The sequence below is a fragment of the Diadema antillarum genome, unplaced genomic scaffold (genome assembly GCF_040938485.1).
Source record: "Diadema antillarum isolate AM-2024a unplaced genomic scaffold, OU_Dant_1.0 seq00000740_RagTag, whole genome shotgun sequence".
Lineage (NCBI taxonomy): Eukaryota > Metazoa > Echinodermata > Echinoidea > Diadematoida > Diadematidae > Diadema > Diadema antillarum.
In genome coordinates this window covers 2,244,636-2,259,438 of record NW_027271638.1, presented here as the reverse complement: position 1 = coordinate 2,259,438, position 14,803 = coordinate 2,244,636, and positions in this window count along the sequence as shown.

Genomic DNA, 14,803 nt, shown 5'->3' with positions numbered 1-14,803 from the left:
CTCAGTTTTTGTGAAATAATGGATATTAAAACCACTAATAAGCAGTCCCTTTTATACTTATCATATGTAAAAAAAAAGGTACAGAGAAATACAAAATGTACCTATACTGGTCTATGATTTGTATAATCAGGATCTCTTCAATTATAGTGAATCTATGGCAGCAGATTAACAGAGTCAGATAGCCCTGTAATGTTTTCATTCTCTGCATGAACAATCTAATTCCAAGTTGCATCAACTGATGGACTTACTGCTGCTAGCATCAGGTTACTTGTAATCTATGTTTTGTTTATTGTTTCATCCATTATGAATTGACATATACATGTTTGTACTGATTCTCAATGCATTTTGTAATAAATTGATATTTTGAATTGATGTATTCATCTGGCATTCGTTCTATATCTTTGGTCTTCTTTCCTTTTCTTTTTATGCCTCCGCCACGAAGTGGTGCCGGAGGCATTATGTTTTCGGGTTGTCCGTCCGTACGTACGTACGTCCGTCCGTACGTACGTCCGTACGTACGTCTGTACGTCCGTACGTCCGTACGTACGTCCGCTTTCGTTTACGCGATAACTTAAGTAATATTGACTTGAATTCTACCAAACTTGGTCCAAGTATGAAGTATGATGGGGCAACTAGTTGATTAGATTTTGGGTGAAATCCGCCAAAGGTCAAAGGTCAAGGTCAAATCATGAAATTGTATCCGTTTACGCGATAACTCAAGACTGGATTGAGCAGATTTCACCAAACTTTGTCGGAGGATGATGTATGATGGGACAATTACTTGATTAGTTTTTTAGTGAAATCGGACTAAGGTCAAAGGTCAAAGATCAAGGTCAAATCCTGAAATTTATCTGTTTACGTGATAACTCAAAACTGGATGAAGCAGCTTTCACCAAACTTGGTCCAAGGATGATATATGATGGGGCAATTACTTGAGTAGATTTTAGTGACATTGGCAAGAGGTCAAAGGTCAAAAGGTCAAGGTCAAATGCTAAAAATGTTGCTATTCCCCCAATATCTATGCAATGCCCTAAGGTATTTTCTTGAAACTTGGTGTAGACATGTACTACTGCATAAAGATTCTCCAGAGAGAGTTTCATGTCATAAGGTCAAAGGTCAAAAGGTCAAAGGTTAGGTGAAAATGTAATATCACTTCTCACAAATGGTTCAATGTATCTTCATGGAACTTGGTACATACGCATGTACTGACTGGCAGAGATTATCTAGGGAATTTACGGGTCATAGGTCAATAGTCATGGGGTCAAAGGTCAAGGTCAACTCCTCAATATTTTACTATTTCCCTCATACACTAGTATATGAAATGCTTGCATTATTAGTTTTCAAACTTAATATATACATGCATTACCTGATGGAGATTCTCCAGGAAATTTCCAGCCAGAATGTCAAAGGTCAAAGGTTAAGGGTCAAAGGCCAGGTTTCAATGCCCCCCCCCCCCAAAAAAAAAAAAAAAACTATTTTGTACTGCAATTACATTCTTTCTTCATACCTTGGAAATTACTCAATGCATAAACTTATAAAAGGGTCCGTCAGAATTCAAGTAAAAATTCTCACTTCCCAAAATATGTGTACCTGCACTCTTCGACAGTTATAGCAAACCCAGTTCAAGGAAAGTGAACATTCAAGTCATTTCTGACAAACCTGTCATATCAATATTTTGCCAGTTATGTAAAACTGTCATGGATCACACATTGTGAAGACATTGTACTATACGCCTGTTGGGAGAATCGTGCATTATGGCGGAGGCATCAGTCGCCATAGCGACATTTCTAGTTCTTTTTTTCTTTTTTGTTTAGATACACTGAAGCAGAAGAAAAAATTGAAGTGGGCTGACATTGACTCCGTTGTTGGGGCGGCCATACCATTTGATGGCATCCCGTTTCTCATCCTTGACAAAAATACATACGAGTGTGAGTATGGCAAGGACCACAAGCTCAAACAGAGAGCCCAGCGAAAGTCCTCACATAATAATGATAAGGTACATTGTTTTGTATTTAAAGTTGTATAGTGTTTGTTTTGTTTTGTTTTTTTTCATGAACTGTGTCATCCAGAATATGATATGATTAAGTGATTGCGATAGGTGTCAAATGAGCAAAGTGTCAAATATGACTTTATAACCAGTCCAATGTAAAAAAGAAGGTCTGTCTGAATTTCTTTGATGTGAACAGACTCTGTAACTGAAGAAAGTGTCTTCTATTGCCAAAACCTTTTCTTTCCTGTTATCTTGACAATAAATGTAGCCGTGTGCAGTGATTACAAGATGAAATGCCCTGCAATATATGGCTAGGTGCGCCTGGCCAAGATACCATTTCTCTCGCATTTCATATGAGACCTGCTATTATCTATCTCACTTAAAAGTGAAGGGGGAATTCATTTTGGAATATGGTTGGATCTTCTGAACATCAATCAAAATAAAGGCTTTCCAGACAATTTGTCATTATCTAAAGCTTTCTCTTGTAACATCACATTCACAGTAATGGTTCATCAGCTGAGATTTGGCAACAGTTGACACCTCTTTGTAATATTTTTTTTTCTCTGAAATCTGACCAATCCAAATTGATGAAATCCATTCATTAATCATGCAGCAACATCTTTTCAAAGTAGTACAGTGCACTCCCGTTTTAACAAACACAGAACAAAATTCCGGCTACAACAAAGAAAAAATTCAGGCTGCAAAATGATGCGCTCTTTGTTCTTTATTGTTTGTTTGTTCGGTAAAAGGACATTTTGATATAAAGAAAGAAAATTGCCGGTCCCAAGGACTTCATCATTGGTGACTTCATCATTGCGGGAGTCCACTGTACGTGACTGCAATGTGAAAATGCCTTTCATGACAATGTGCAATCTCAAAATTCTCCCATCTTGACCTGGATGCCCAAATGGTGTGGAAGCCCAACGGGCCCCCCAGGGGCCCAAACATGTAAATTCTTCAGAGTGATGAATATGTTTCTGAAGTGTGTGAATTACTGTATGCCATGTCAATATTGCATCACTGCTAGTTTGTTATTCTGCCAGGATGATGCAATCAACAGCTCCAGACGGAAAACCGGTGAAGCAGAGAAACACAAGAAGAGAAATTGTCCCGCCAAAATCCGTATGAAGGAAGTCATGAAGTTTCCAGATTTCAAGGTAGGCAATGCTGTTGATCACACAGAAATGGGTCAATTTTTCTGTTTACAACAGCAACATCATGTGGTATGTATAGAGTGTGCACTGATGGGCTCAAAAATTCATTTGTTATACATTTAAGGAGCACTTGAGTGGGGTCAGCAAAAAGTCAAAATCTAGTGAGCTCAGCCTTGATGGCTACATACGTCTTCATACAAGTTTTATAGCAAAACAAGCACACTACTACATTGGAAAAAGGTAACTTAGGCAAAAGTACACAAAGTTTTTGACACAGGAAAAAAAAAACCCAAACAAACCGATGCTCTAATCTTGTGATCAAAGTAATTTTTCAGGTCAGCATAACATAAATTAAAATGAATTCAGGCCACGAATGCAGAGACTCTTATCTACATTTTTGGAGCCTGGTATACTAGGTTCCCATAAGGAATGGGTTAATTTGGGTGATTTTGAAGGATATATTCCTATGAAGCGTATTTATCGTATCTCCCATTCTAGCTGGACTTTGACAGTCGCTACCAGAGGAACAAGGTGACGGAGAACCTCAACATCGCCATGGAGAAAGGTCAGGTGATGGGCGAGAGGCGGATCTACATCTCCTTCCCGACAGATGATGAGCACAAGGGTCATGACCTCAGAAGCCAGGTCAGTGTCTAACAGCAACTTCAGAGAATATTTTCTAACCCAAACACACAGTCCAGATTTATTATTAGACAAACGCCTTTGGATTGAAAAGAAATAAGAAAAGCATCATCGATATCCTAAGATGTAGAATGATATGATATCTTCCACAAGTTACATCCTGGACTGTGGTTCTGGTGCCAATCCATTTGATTTACCCGCATCAGATTTCTGTGACTATTGTAACTGCATGAATTTGTATCATTTTTATTCAGTGTGAACATTTTGCCACAAAGTCCTGTGTGAAATGTTTAAGCTTATTTCATCCATGCACAATCTAACGTGATGTACCAATTTACTTCCAGGCTTGTGTTATAGAATAGTATGGAATATAAACAAATGCTGTAAGATTATGATTTCACTTTATCAACATACAAGGTAACATACTGCACAATTTTTGTTTCTCAATTTTGTTCTTTTTCATTTTGTGTTCTTTTTTTATTCTTGTTTTCAGGTCTGTGTAACAGGACAGCATGTAGATGAAAGAATCATCAATTTGATTGACCAGCTGATAGCCGAGAGAGCAGAGAGGACTGTGGAGGAGGTCAGTCGGGAGGTCTGCTCTTTTGTGGAGGACGTTCTGTCTAAGGACAGCCGAGCATCAGACTCGCCGTCCTTCAGACTTTCCCCAAGTGATGATGATATAAGGTATGGGCCTGCTCCGGTTTAAATTTACATGCCTTTTCAAAGAATCTGTATTTTGGTAAATGTAAATCGTAATTGCACTACTTCTTGGACAAAACCTCTGCTGGTTTCAGACAGGCAGTTTATGTGCTTTGTGAGGATGGATGGATGGATTTTAAGAGGATATCTTCAACCTGTTTAGGACGAGTCCCGAGTTTTCCCGGACAGGTGTCTATGGGATATGCGTGTTGCAGCAAAATCAGTCCGTCCTCAACAGGTTAATCAGTAAACCTTTCGTAAGCTCTTTTCTTGTAATATTCAAAACGCTCAAATATTCTATATTATTGTTTTTGGGTGGACGTATTTTTAAGATACCAAACTGTTGAATGTAGTTACCTGCATAGATGAAAGGAATGTTTGATGTGATGGAAAAGACAGTGTTCCTCCCCTTCTCATGTTTCTTTTATCTTGGGTTTCGTTAAAGCTACCATATGGAAGCAGCAGCTGTCATTCACACATATTCCAAACTCAGTCCTGAGGAGCTTCCTGAGCTTGTGTCGAGGCAGAGGTTGAAAAGTGGAGACCAGATCTACTTCAGGAGACAATCCATTCAGGTATGGCACAGATAGTGAAACTAATGGCAGAAAAACAAAGCCTTGAGGTTCTTTTTATGTGATGAAATCCTAAGTCCCAACCTCATAAACCATACTCTCAATTACAAACAGCACTAGCAGTTGGTGATGCAATGATGGATGCTCTTTTGGATCAGTTAGAGACAGATTTGAGTGTTATGTTTCTTATAATGAAATAACATGTGAATTTCCAGTAAAATATGTACACAGCAGAAAATGGGTCATTGGTCTCAATTAAAGAGTTATCATATCATTCTATGTGTATATATGTCCCATGTTAAATCTTGTGCTCATGTTACTTCACCATTCATATACATCATCAGCTTTTTTCTTCTTATATTGTACTGTTGTATTGTCGTATAGAGATTGTAGTCATAAATGAGTACAACTCTTTGCTAACTAACTCTGACAGGTCATGACTACAGGCTCTATATGAAGTAGAACTATATAACAAGTAAAAAGGTTTTATAATGTATATACATGGTATAGTAACAGAAGCGCAGGATTTAACAAGTAACATACCGGTCTATGCAATGATATGACAGTTCTCTATCAATATCCATGTATTGATACCAGCATCCAGGTCATTGGGAGGAACCATGGTACTGAAGTTTTGTTGCTTCAATGTAAATTCACACAGGAAAGACTTCTACTGGTACATCAGACAACGGAACAGCAGCAAATTTTGAGGAAATCCTCCACTGCAACATGCTTTCTTGATTCAACGTGCACAACAACTCTGTGAGTCTTAATAAAGGCTATCACCCTCTAAGGACCCGGTCCCAGTCCCACTGGTGTTTGGGAAGATTCGCATATGAATTGTGCCCAAAATTGGTGTATATACAATGTAACTGCTAAACATCCGCAATCAAAATTTTGTGCAGCTTAAAAATCCTGGCAACAGAAGTTCATGCTTCTGCAGATAATTATGGATGTGTGCGGACGTTGGCCGGCTCATACAAGCATGTTTCATGAATACTGCGGATGTTTAGCAAGTATAAACCAATTTTGTGCGCAATTCATACGCAAATCTTCCTAAATGCCAGTGGGACCGGACCCTAAGAGGGCATGGCTAGTATTGAAGTACAGTTTTACGCTATTTACAAATTGCTATTGATGAGTGGTGCAAAATCAAATGAACAAAAATGTAGAAGTTTCATCAAAATTGGAGACAAAATGAGAACTTTATAGGATGAATATTCCTGTCTCTTTTGTCACCACCAAGTAGTTATATTTGTTGCAGCCACACACACATATTACAAAAGGTGATGATGATATCACCTCACAACTCTTCTATTGTTTGGCACACAAAATTAAAATTGTCATAACTAAGTAAATTAATCATGTTCATGGTTTGTGCCTGAAATATGGGTGTTGGGATAAGCTTCATTTTGTACTTTGAATGACATGAAATATTTTTGTAATTTTTATACATGGCACCTTTTCTCTCACACTGTTTCGCTGATGTGTTTTACAGCATATCGTTGTCAGAGTCGCCAGATTCAAACTCGCTCCTTCAGTACATACTAATCCATGCCCATTAGCAATGTGATATTCAACTTTTATTCAACTTTCCTGGTATACATCCATTCATCTGGACAGAGATGAGCATGGTGGCTTGCTCAGGGTTGCTAGTGCCATGGCAGGGCTTGAACCCTTGACTTCCGTGGCCAGAGGTCGGTGAACAATCCACTAGACCACAGTATCCTTATGGTCGCATACATGCATTTCTGTTGTTGTCATATTGTTGTATTATCCTTTGCATCCACCAACAGCCAATCCTTGCCGCTGCTTCTTGTTTCCGTGCATGCCGACGGAGGGCGCCACCGCCGCCACGTCGTGGCTTCCGCCATCCTGCAGGATGCGAGCAGGGAGGCGACGAGGGAAGCCCTGCGGGTTGTGTGGTCGTGGAATCCGTCTTGGTCACCGTCGGCTTTTGCGACGGAGTTAGAGGACAAGGACATGGGTGCAGCAGAAAGCGTCTTCTCGGGTAAGTGAGTGCAGTGGATATCTTCTTGCTTAAGCTATGACTTACGCATGACTTCAGTGTATGATACATCTGTAACCTGTCCCCATGAATTTCTGGCTTTGTGCAGTGAACTGCCACTGTTGCTTCACCTCAACATAAGCAAAAAAGAATCTCGAGAACACTACTATAAAACCAGAAATTTTCGCTTGCATGAATTGCATAAGGAACCAGGATTTGCAGAAGTAACATGCAAGCAAAAGATTTTGTCTACACAATGCATTGAATGACAGTGTCAGGTCCCAAAAGTTCCATGCCGCGAATGATACTTGATGTACAGTAACTCGCACACAAGAGGCAGTATTAGGTTCAACCCAGTGTGTACCTACATAATCATATCATTGACATGTGAGACTTAGATGTAAGGCTATCATCTTTTTGCTCTTTTTTATGCCTCCGCCACGAAGTGGTGCCGGAGGCATTATGTTTTCGGGTCGTCCGTCCGTCCGTCTTTCCGTCCGTCCGTCCGTCCGTCCTTCCGTCCGTCCGTCCGTAATGAATTTTGTGGACAGGGTAACTACCAAAACCTTTTGAGGTATCCTAATGAAACTTGGCATGTATGTGTATTAGGGGGTGAAGTTGTGCCTATCAACTTTTGGGTGCACATGCTCAAGGTCAAAGGTCAAAAGGTCAAGGTCAAATGCTTAAAATTTTACTATTTCCCCCATATCTATGCAATGCCTGAAGATATTTTCTTGAAACTTAGTGTATACATGTACTACCCAATTAAGATTCTCTGGTGAAAGTTTTGGGTCATGAGGTCAAAAGGTCAAAGGTCAAAAGGTCAAGCAAAATGTTAAAATTTCACTTTTTTTCTCTCTGTATCTTGGAAATTGTTCAAGGTATCTTCATGGAACATAGTATATATGCATCTACTGACTGGCAGGGAATTTAGGGTTCATGGGGTCAAAGGTCAGGGGTCAAAGGTCAAGGGCAATACTTCAAAATTTTACTATTTTCCTTATATTTATGCAATGCCAGCAGGATTTTTTTTTTAACTCAATGTATGCATGTACAATTGTATAACCCAATAGAGATTCTCTGGGATTTTTTTTTTTGCCAAGAACGTCAAAGGTCAAAAGGTCAAAGATCAAGTGAAAGTGCTGAACTTACTTCTTTCTCCATATCTCGGAAGTGGCTCAAGTTATCTTGAAACCTAGTACATGCTGAATTTATGTATGTTATGCCTGACAGTGATTCTCTTATAAATCAAAGGCCAGATGAAAATGATAACAATTTACTGTTCAATACAGAAATTGCGCTTTTTCTCCATGCCTTGAAAATTACTCAGTGCATAAACTTATGAAATGGTCAATGTCAAGTTAAAGTTCTTAAATCCCCAAATACATGCTCTCCTATTCATCCAATTAAACATTTTGTAGGTCAAGGAAGGTAAACATTCAATACATTTGTGACAAACATGTCATTTTAATATTTTGCCAATTTTGTGAAAATGTAATCACACATTGTCCACATGTACTATAGACCTATTAGGAGAATCATGCATTATGGCGGAGGCATACCAGTCGCCATAGCGACATTTCTAGTTTTTCTTGTTTTCATTAAGTAATATCAAGTTTTTCTGTATATCTCTGTCAAGACTATATTTTCCCTGGCCTTACATGTCGTACATTTAACCTTCCACAAATAATAAAATGGATGATGAATTATTTGTGTGGTATTTTTTATTCTGTCTTTGGTTCGTGTGTGTGTGTAAATGTGTGTTTACATGTCTTTGAGTTTTTGTCAACATTGATAGTAAGTACATCCCCACTCATGAGTCGTTGTGTTTGTTAACATGATTTATGTGGTAGGTGTCCCCATCCATCTCTGCGACTACCACCGGTCCTCAGAGTGGAGGCGATGGCTCCGAGACCCGACCCACGTCATGGAGGGATCAGCCGACTGTCTCCTGGCGCTGCTGGAGGGAGTGGCCAACACCAGGAGCAAGGAGGAGTACTGTCGTCTCCTGCAGACGCTGCGGGACAGCGACTTCTGGCAGGGAAACCCCAAACTCAGGGCCTGGTTCGGGGGCAGGTGGCTTCCTCACTACACAGTAAGGAAGCTTGACTAGACAGAGAAAGCAACTGTGTGACTGCAAAAATTTAATTGGTTAATTTGATCTTGGACGACAAGACTAGATTTAGGGAATAGGATATAGGCCTTTTGTTTGATATTAACTTCACTAGGATTTGGTGAAAATGCCTCTCAGATTTTTTTATCTTTCCAAGTAGCCTTTAGAATGTCCAAGAAATGTGATGTATTTGAAATCATATTCATTTATTACCACATTTTCTCTTTTTTTTTCTATTTTGTAGTGTTACTGTAATTGTTCACTTCATTACCATTTCATCCCATATAAAAGGAAGATATTATTCTCTATTATGATCTTATTTGCTTCACCTCAAGAAGTGAAGAGTATAGATTAGAGTATGGCATTGATTATATCTTTATGGGGATTGATACATTTCTCCATTCTGTTTGTACAGTTTTTTGTCATTAATGGATTAAATATAGTATTTAAAATACATGTATATGCAGATCATAATATAATCACCAGAAGCAGAAAATTTTGTGACCCATTGAATGTGAGTGAAAGTGTGCCACAGAGGTTCTTATGTGGAATATTGCCCAGAATATGTTTTGAATGTATAGGCTATATATGAGTCTGAAACATGTCTTTCTTTGTCCTACTTACATAGAAATGGGCGCAAGCATTTCTATCCCGTGCCCCATCAAAGCCTGCCCCCCTGCCAGGGGGTGAGGATGCAGAAGGGTCACTGGAATCAGACTCTGGCTCCGTCGGGAGAGATACCAGCCACGCCCTGGTCCACTGCCTCCGCACCCAATGCCTGGACTCTCTGCGACGACTCACCGACATGGCCCAGCGACTGGACGACCAGGATGACTTGGGCCGCCTCTACCAGTGCCTCCATCAGGCGGAGCAGCAGTATGCTGCTACACAGCGCCCTCGTGTGGCGGATGATGCCATGGACAACGATGTTGATAGGGTGGAGGAGGAGGAGGAGGAGGAGGAAGACGAGAGTGAAGAGCTGCAAGTCAAACGACAGAGACTTGAGGAGGCAGGAGAGATTTTGGTCACCAGGGATGCGGTTGTCGTGGATACAGCTAGCGGGGATACCATTGAAATCCTGTGCAGTGATGTGACTTCTGAACATGTCAAAACTTTATGACCGTCAGTCCACACAAGAAGTGTTGTTGGCACGTTAGTGACCGTAAACCACCCCATTTCATGAAGGAACTCCCAACCCTTTCTTCATCGATTGGCATATAACCACTGGAGTGCTTTCTTACCTGTATTTATTTCAAGCTTGGGAAGAATTATCCAAATGCCAATGAAAAAGCACAAGTTTCAGCTAAGTGCCTGGCACGTATCAGGGCAATTACTCCCCTTAGGGCTAGAGGTGTAGGGTTATAGTTTGGGTTAGGGTCTGGGGTTATTGCCAAGGGGATGATTGCCCTAGACCCGCCTGGGCATACTAAGAGTTGATGGAGAATGCACACATGGGAGGTAGACTTCTGTGAGATGGAAGCCTGTAAAGCAATTCTTCACTGAAGGTGGACAGAAATTGGACAAGTTGGAGAAAGTTTTCACAGTTTTGAGCGTAGTCGAGTCATCCAACATGGCATAGTGTGAGGAATGGCACAGATTTGACAAATACTGTAAAAGTGGAAATATTCGCGGTGTGGAAATTTTCATGCATTTCGCCCAACCAGAAGCTTGCCCGAAAATAAAAGCACATGAATATTTTTTGGCATGCCATGTTCCAGTAGTTAATGTCGTGATTCCGCAGAATTAAAAACATGCGAAATTCATCTTACCAGACCAAGCGCGAATAATCACTCATGCATAGATATCCACTTTTACAGTACTCCTCTGTTGTATTCTATTTGCAATATCATTGAAATCACATTTCTCTATATTTTATTTGGCATATGTGCATGGATGTTATATTCAAACCAATATTGTTACCTATTTCTGGTGTCTGAAAATCTGTTATAAAGATTTTTTCTTTTCTTTTCATATTCAAAGTAGATAATGGGGAGTATCATCTGTATGTGACCAAGAATGTATTTCACAATTTCTGGACATACAGATTGCCGTGATTCTCCACAAAGATTTCACCCGCATTTTCACTGATCAGTTCCAGAGGTATCACTACCTCTACGTTAAGACCCTGCCCATTTAATGGAAATTTTCCCAAACTCGTCATCTATAGACATCATTATATACTATACTGTTCGGTTATAATGAAATGTTGATATAACGAAAGAAAATGCTGGTCCCGAGGACTTGGTTTTAACAGGAGTACGCTGTATGGGCTGCAGATGCAGAATGCATTTAGGGGTATAAAACCTGTTCCCCCCCTTATATGCGTGAAGTTTAAACCTAGTTCTTTTCACCAGTATTACCTTATACCCAAGAAGTGCTCTGATTTCTATATGATTATCTGTGTTTATCATTAAGCGAAAGTAATTATTTTTACTACTCTCATGTGTTGACGATGGAGAGTAAACAATGAATACAAAACGTGATTGAATTGAAAAAAAAATTAAGTATTCGTCTCTAGTGGCACGTTTTGGTGTCGAAATTTTCTTCAGACTTATTCGTGGTGTGTCAAGAGAATTAGAGTACAGCTGTAATAGGTTTTTCAATGTCCTCCTCAGAGTATAAGTTCTGTCTGTGCCCAAATATTTTTAAGAAATTAAAATTAGCCAAATTTTGTGTACACAAAACAAATGGAAAGCTGCGTAACACCTAGGTCACACTCGATTGCTAATTTGCTTCACTCTCTAAACTTTGACAATTCGTAACTTTTTTTGTGAATCTGATTTTTTTTTTTCCGCAAAATTTTCACTAATCTACAGCTCTGATTTTTATGGTTTTCACACAAAGCAACATGTCAGAGTTGAATGTCCCTTAAATATACAGTCTCTGCTGATTGTGTAGACACAAACACACAGTTAAAACAAATGCAATGCATGAAAACACACTTTCATACACCAGTACACATACCGTGGCTGCACATACTGCATAAGCTGTTATTTTTGCATAAAGATATTTTTGCAAATGAGGTCATGGACATTTTCGCGAGATGCTTTTTTGTGATTTTGACACCGACACTATCATATGTACACTAGCCTGTCAGTTTGAGATATTTTTGTGTGTTTTTGAATTCAGGGTCCAAATTCACGAAAATTAAACCCTCGCGAATATAACAGCTTATACAGTATCAAAGGAGGGCTGTTCTTCCCGTGTCAGTTCCAATTGTGTGAAATATGATACATAACCGATTGTCACATCCTTGAGGACTTCTCCCATGTTTAGGCCTATATTGAATGAAAGGCAAGTTGTTTTTTTTTTTCAAAGGCAATTTTGTCAGAGGTCAAATCCACAACTGTGTACCAGGGAGATGGAATAAGAAATACATGTACATACTTTCGCTTTTCATGAAGTTAAAGTTGGTGGTATCCTTGCATTTGTGTTACACGATGTTGTTGATTTCACGAGAACCAAAAGGACATCAAAATATGACGTACACAGTGTATTTGGTCAATACAATCAGGAAACATGCCACTTCGGAGGTAGCGTATTTTCCTCTAAGACTTTTGTCTTGTACACTGCCCTTGGTTACCATACATCAAAATATCACACACACACATACATACATACACAACATATGGACACATAGACACACACTAAACCTACAACATAGAAATGAAATACCGACAACAAATGGTCAAAACACCATCATGTAAAGGAGCAAAAACAAAAAAAAAAAAAAAACCCAAGCCCCCAATAACAACACTTCAAAGCACAGCCATGTCTGGAAGAAATTAGTACCATCCGGTTTTAATAAAATTCAAGTGGGCTTTCAATACTATACAGATAATTTACATGAGATCAGCGGGACCCGAATGAAGTTCGGGAACGTGCGTGAACCTATACGGGTGACACGGAGTCCCCACTCGAAAACTACCTACCTACAATTTATGTACAGCTTATGTAATCAAAAGGCAAGTAACGCTCTGCCCAAATATTTTCTCAACCTGCCGATGATAACATTTGACAGGTGAAGATTTGCTGCGAGAAAAAATTGGGCGCTTGCATTTTGCATGAGTACTTCACATCATTTCTGGCATTTCTTTGATCTTTTCTTTTTTTGAGGGGGGAGGGGAATAAGAATGTGTGCTTCCTCAATAACAAACACAGATTTGCTTAAAGAAAATGCCTTCAAATAATCAAGAATCAAAATGAGACAAAGATTTGAGGGAAAAAAAAGAAATAGCTCGACAGTCCAGTGATGATAAAAGAAACAAATAACGAAATTACTTAGCATTACTTCAATGTCAATACATTAAGCCAACTCATTTCATTTTCAAGCTGAATCTCATCGTGCTCCCAGACAAGAAAGCATGACACATTAAAAAAATTGGCAGAGTAAGCATTCAGATATGACCATTCGTGACACCCATGTGAACTGCATGCTTATTGAACTGCTGCACGGCATTGAGATACAATCCAACAACAAAGATACACAGACTCCATGCCACACACGCACTAACACATTTCTTTGTACAAGGTAATACTGAAACAAATAGATCCAAATCCAAGCATTCATAAATTCACACGGGATGTTACGAAAGGAGATGGGACACTCTTCCATCCCGCTCAGAGCATGCACTTGACCGATTTCTCTCTGCAGTTCTGAATATGATTTAGCAGCACATCTGAAAGTGAACCAGACATCTCTGGCAACTCGGAGCTAGAAACACACTAAAGTCTAAGCAGTCACCGACCTCAAGGTCATTTGTCCAATCACAGCAGGTACTTCTCTATTCGCCCTTTTATCGAGAAATTTTGGACGGCTTTTTATCATGATGCACGTTGACCTTGTCCATAAGACATATTTTGTGCCTATACAGATACGGATGTATTTCTACAATTCCCTGTGCTCTGCCTTCTGCATGTCATACACACGTAGAGCAATGCTTTGACCACAAGTACTAAAGTTCTGCTTATTCTTCAACTACTCGACATTTTGCTTCTCAAGATATGTGCTTCTGTTGAAAGGTTAGATGGTTTGGGGCGACGGCGGAGTGACATACAGTATGCATGCTGGCATGCATGAGTGTCTACGTCTCCCTGCCTGTGTGGACATACAACTTGTGAGGACAACGCACAGATATAAATAGCAGTAAATGCAGCAGACTGATAGGGCTATCATACATGAAGACTGTTCTCCCTTTCCTGTTTCTAACCTGCAGAAATAGCATGCATTGAAAGCATATTGTTTTTTTTCACACCAAAAGAAATCTCAGGCACCACTCTACCTCTTATGCAGCAACACAACACTTGTTATACATTTTTTTTCTTTCTTTCTGTTCATGCAGTAACTCAGAGAGTTGAGAACATTCCAAATAGACTGCCCAAAATACACATGTACATACTCCTTAGTCAAACAGTCATGCATATCTCTGTCTGTCTTGCAACCATTTGGCTACACATACACCCCGGTGATCCAGTCCATTCATGCTCTTATTGTCAACTCTTGCCTCTTTTTCAGTGAACCTCTTTTGCTACAACACAGTGCACATAGAGCCAGAGTTGTCAAATCTAAAACTTCCAATACCTAAGACCTTCAGCAAATGAAGCCCACTCTGATTAAAACGG